This window comes from Bos javanicus, chromosome 15 (genome assembly GCF_032452875.1).
Source record: "Bos javanicus breed banteng chromosome 15, ARS-OSU_banteng_1.0, whole genome shotgun sequence".
Taxonomy (NCBI): Eukaryota; Metazoa; Chordata; class Mammalia; order Artiodactyla; family Bovidae; genus Bos; species Bos javanicus.
The window spans coordinates 18811196-18816925 of record NC_083882.1 but is presented as its reverse complement, the minus strand read 5'-3'; positions in this window follow the sequence as shown (position 1 = coordinate 18816925).

The following is a 5730-nucleotide window of genomic DNA, read 5'->3' as shown; positions in this document are numbered from 1 at the left end:
CTCTAAAGTGGCCCAAGGTATTCTTGGGACTTCTGCCAGCATCACTGCATCCTGTACTTCCCAAGGAGGGAACCCTTATGGTAGTTCAGAAATACCATCTCCAAACCTTGGGAGTACAAGCTTACACTGCACAACAATTCACCAAAGTCCACCTTGCCTCCTTTGAAGATGGGCCTTTGCCCTCAGTTCTCAGTAAAGAAAGCTTTAGGGCAGTTCAGGGGGACATGGAGAAGGCAACAGCCCATCTTGGAGTTGGAGAATTTCTCCATAGCAGGGAGCCCAAGAATGGCATTCTAGTTGGAAGGAGAAAGTGGGAAACTTGTCTTGGCAATGATGACATAGCAAGCAATCATACAGACACTTAGACCAGTGGGTTATTTGGGGGAGCTATAACAGAGAGGACGCAAATGCCTCTCTAATTTTTGTTGCTGCTGGAAAAGTGAGATTCTACATTCAGGGAGATGATCTGTCTAAAACTCATAGTTTATTCTCAATTAGAGGAGTTGAGTAAAAAGAACAAGAAGAGGAATTTGTTTTTATTAAGTACATATCACTGCTGTGCCAGACAGCTTGCCAGTTTTTTTTTACACATTATTTCATATAAATTTTATAAAACCCTATGATATATATATGCATTATCCATTGTTCATTTAAAAGATGAGATAATTAAGACTAACTCACCCAATGTTAATTCACAAGCAAAGTGGTAGAGGCAAGACTGAATTCACACATATTTGATTTCAAACTTTAGATCTTTCCACATCAGCTTCAAACAGAACTTCAATGGATAAATTACAGAGAGGAAACAAATTTGAGAAAGTCTGAAAGTTTCAAGCATGATGTTATATGAGGCAGGACTAGGGAGAGGCCAGAGTTTAATTATGTTAATTCCTCAAATCTATAAAGGTAAACTTAAATTCAGAAAATAAAAACCTCTGATTTATTAAAAAATCCAACCATTTTTCTAGTTTGATATAGAACAGTTTCACTGTTTCTCTGAATTTTCCTTTTTTAAAAGCAGTGTTAAACTAAGCTATTTTATCTCAACTCTGCTACAATCTGTTTTGTGATCTTGGAGACTTTTTGTTTGTTCAGTCACTAAATCATGTCCTACTCTTTGCAACCCCATGGACTGCAGCATGCCGGGATTCCCTGTCCATCATCTCCTAGAGCTTGCTCAAACTCACGCAGATTGAGTCGGTGATGCCATCCTACCATCTCATCATCTATCATCACCTTCTCCTCCTGCCTTCAATCTTTCCCAGTGTCAGGGTCTTTTCCAGTGAGTCAGTTCTTCATATCAGGTGGCCAAAATATTGGAGTTTCAACTTCAGCATCAGTCCCTCCAATGAATATTCAGGGTTGATTTCTTTTAGGATTGACTGGTTTGATCTCCTTGCAGGCAAAGGGACTCTCAAGAGTTTTATCCAACACCACAGTTTGAAAGCATCAATTTTCAGCACTCAGCCTTCTTTATGGTCCAACTCTCACATCCATAGATGACTATAGGGAAAAACCATAACTTTGACTATATGAACCTTTGCTGGCAAAGCAGTGTCTCTGCTTTTTAATATGCTGTCTAGGTTTGTCATAGCTTTTCTTCCAAGGAGCAAGCATCTTTTAATTTCATGATGGCAGTCAACATCCACAGTAACTTTGGAGCCCAAGAAAACAAAGTCTGTCACTGTTTCCATTGTTTCCCCATCTATTTGCCATGAAGTGATGGGACTGGATGCCATGATCTTAGTTTTTTGAATGCTGAGTTTTAAGACAGCTTTTTCACTCTTCTCTTTCACCTTCATCAAAAACTCTTTAGTTCCTCTTTGCTTTCTGCCATAAGAGTGGTGTCATCTATCTGAGATTATTGATATTTCTCCCAGCAATCTTGATTCCAGCATGAACTTCATCCAGCCCGGCATTTTGCATGATGTACTCCGCATATAAGTAAAATAAGCAGGGTGACAATACACAGCCTTGATGTCATCCTTTCGCAGTTAGGAACCAGTCATTTGTTTCATGTCCAGTTCTAACTGTTGCTTCTTGACCTGCATATAAATTTCTCAGGAGGCAGGTAAGGTGGTCTGGTATTCCCATCTCTGGAAAAATTTTCTACGGTTGTTGTGATCCACACAGTCAAAGGCATTAGCATAGTCAATGAAGCAGATGTTTTTTCTGGAATTACCTTGCTTTTTCTCTCATCCAAAAGATGTTGACAATTTGATCTCTGGTTCCTCTGCATTTTCTATATCCAGCTTGTACATCTGGAATTTCTTGGTTCACATACTGTTGAAACCTAGCTTGAAGGATTTTGAGCATTACCTTGCTAGCATGTGAAATGAGCACAATTGTGCGGTAGTTTGAACGTTCTTTTTGGGTTTGTTTTTTTTTTTTTTTTTGCCCTTCTTTGGGACTGGAACAAAAACTGACCTTTTCCACTCCTGCAGATGGGAACCTATAAATGGTATTTCCGCTTTGCCAGCTTGTGCTGTATTAAGTTCTGCCAACATGGGGCGCTAGAGAGGGGTTGGAGGGCTGCAGGAGGGGAAGATTGCCTCCTTTTTTGCTTTCTGTACCTACAGCAGTAGTTGGTTTCAGTTTCACATGTTTTATGCACTCGCAGAACCAGCCTTAGTGCACCGCTTCAGAGACAACAGGCTGGCGGTCTGGGGCCTCTTCTCCCAGATTTTAACGGCCCCAGTCTCCTGTCTCTGTTACTGAAGCTGCCATTCTTATGTAGCTCAGTGTTTCCCTTTATCATTATTTAGATATCTTCTTAACATATAATAATGATAATAGTTATCATTATTTAGATATCTTCTTAACATATCTCTTTCATTAAAATTTCTATTAAAATAACTGGTGTGGTTCATTTTCCTGAATGGACTCTGACTGATACAAAGTCCTCTGAAGAGAGCTTCTTCTACCCCTTTCTCCTTGAATTCTCCCTGCTGTCTGAAAATTCTGTTTTATACTGTGCTATATTAAAAATTAACCAAAATCATTTTTATATATCTATATATATATGTAGATATATATATAGGTATATTGTAATCGTTTTAAGTATACAACAATGAACTAATGCAATGTTATATATCAATTATATTATCTCAATAAGAAAAAAAAAAAAGCAATTCTCTCTCTAGCTTATGTGACTTTGAGCATGGTAACTTAACTTTCCTAAGGCTCAATTTTGTCATGTCTAATACTGGGGTATTAACATCTACTTAGAATATTGCAAGAACTGAATGAAACAATCTATGTGCAAGCATCAAGCACAATAGCCGACGCATATGAATGCTTGTAATGATCATGTATACGTCTGCCAGGCATCTCTGTATTTGAAGAATCATTCCTCCAGTTGCATGAAGTAATCCTACTTCATCCCAATTTTTGAGAAGAAGCTAATCCTTCAACTCAAGAATGAAAACATGCTTAAGTAATTTATCTGCCTGGCCACATGAGTCCAAGGGATGGACCTCCTTTCCATGTCAGGCCAATTAGAATGGCCAAACAGAGTTGGCCAGGACTGTTCCTGAAATTTGGGAATAATTATGCTATTTATTGCTCTGATGCCTAAACTCTAAAATCTATATGCCCAAGATTCCATGCCATCTTTTGCAACACTTCAGTGACCAACTTGTCCCAGTTTGCAGAGACTTTATTCGTTTTATAATAAGTCTTAAAGCACTGCATTCCTGGAAACCCCTTCATCCCAGGCAGATAATTTGATTAGTCAAACTACCATGATAAAAGCCTGTAAGAGAAAGCAGGTGTTCCTCCAAATAAGATATCAGATCAGATCAGATCAGATCAGTCGCTCAGTCATGTCCAACTCTTTGCAACCCCATGAATCGCAGCACACCAGGCCTCCCTGTCCATCACCAACTCCCGGAGTTCACTCAAACTCACATCCATTGGGTCAGTAATGCCATCCAGCCGTCTCATCTTCTGTTGTCCCCTTCTCCTCCTGCCCATATACAAATGGCCAAAAAGCACATGAAAAGACACTCAACATCATTAGTCTTTAGGGAAATACAAATCAAAACCACAATCATGTGGTAATCACCTCGATGATTATAATCAGAAAGAGGGAGTAGGGAGGAGGTAAGAAGTATTGGTAAGGATGTGGAGAAATTTGGGCTTTTTCATATAGCTAGTGGGAATATGAAATAGTTCATCCACTATGGAAAAGTTTGGCATTTTCTCAAAAAGCTAAACAGAATTGCCACATGCTCTTGCAATACCATTCCCAGGTATGTACCCAAAAGAATTAAAAACATGCATTCAAACAAGCACATGTACACACATGTTCATAGCAGCACTATTAACAATAGCCAGAGAATGAAAATAGCCTCTTATGGGCCACAAAAAAAAAAAAAAAGAATGAAATAAAATACCCTAAATCAATTGATCAATGCATCAATAGATAAATTGTGGTCTATATGTACAATGGCATTTTTATTCAGCCATAAAAATATGAAGTACTTGCATGTACTGCAATATGGATGACTCTCCAAATCATGATATTAAGTAAAATCAGCCAAGCATAAAAGTCACATATTTCTATTCATATGAAATAGCCAGAATAGATATACCCATAGAGATAGAATACAGATTGGCGGTTAGGTGGGGGTGGTAGGGAGACAGGGGGTAGCTGTTTAATGGGTAAGGCTTTTACTTTGGAGTGATGGAAATGTTTTGGAACTAGATAGAGGCACGCCACTGTGAATGTACTAAAATTGTTCACTTAAAGATGATTAACTACATTAATTTCATCTAAAATTATTTTGAAAGAAAGGAAGGGGAAGGAAGGAAGGAAGGAAGGAAAAGAAAAGACAGAGAGAAAAACAAGCCAGCTAGGACATAAAAAGAGAAGAAACTGAATCCTTAGAACTGAGAACTTAGATCAAGCCTTCCCCTAAGTGCATAAACCCATGATCTCGTCAGTTAAAAAACATAAGAAATTATTTTTTTACTTGAGTAAGTCTGACTTGGGTCCCTCTCCTTTTCAACCAAGAGTTCTAAATAGTATTGTCTTCAACTGCTGCTGCTGCTACTGCTGCTACTAAGTCACTTCAGTCATGTCCAACTCTGTGCAACCCCATAGATGGCAGCCCACCAGGCTCCCCTATCCCTGGGATTCTCCAGGCAAGAATAGTGAAGTGGGTTGCCATTTCCTGCCCTCAATGCATGCATGCATGCTAAGTCGCTTCAGTCATGTCCGACTCTGTGTGACCCAATAGACAGCAGCCCACCAGGCTCCTCTGTCCATGGGATTCTCTAGGCAAGAATACTGGAATGGGTTGCCATTTCCTTCTCCATGTCTTCAACTAATGATAATTAATTTTTAACCCAGTATCCACTAAAATTTAATCTAGTTTCTGTCTGCCCTGGCTTCAGTGGAGGTAAAGAATGATTATCACTGCCCTGTCTAGAAAAGCTCTGCCTGCCGTAGCTCACTGTGGGGTGCCCTTCAGCCAGCTGTTTGTCAGGCTTGTGGTGGTGGTTTAGTCGCCTAAGTCATGTCTGACTCTTGCAACCCCATGCTCTATAGACCGCCAGGCTCCTCTGCCCAAGGGATTTCCCAGGCAAGAATACTGGAGTGGGTTGCCATTTCCTTCTCCAGGGGATCTTCCCATCCCAGGTATCAAATCCATGTCTCCAGCATTGCAGGTGGATCCTTTATCAATTGAGCCACCGGGGAAGCCAGGCTGAATAGTCCTAATTGTT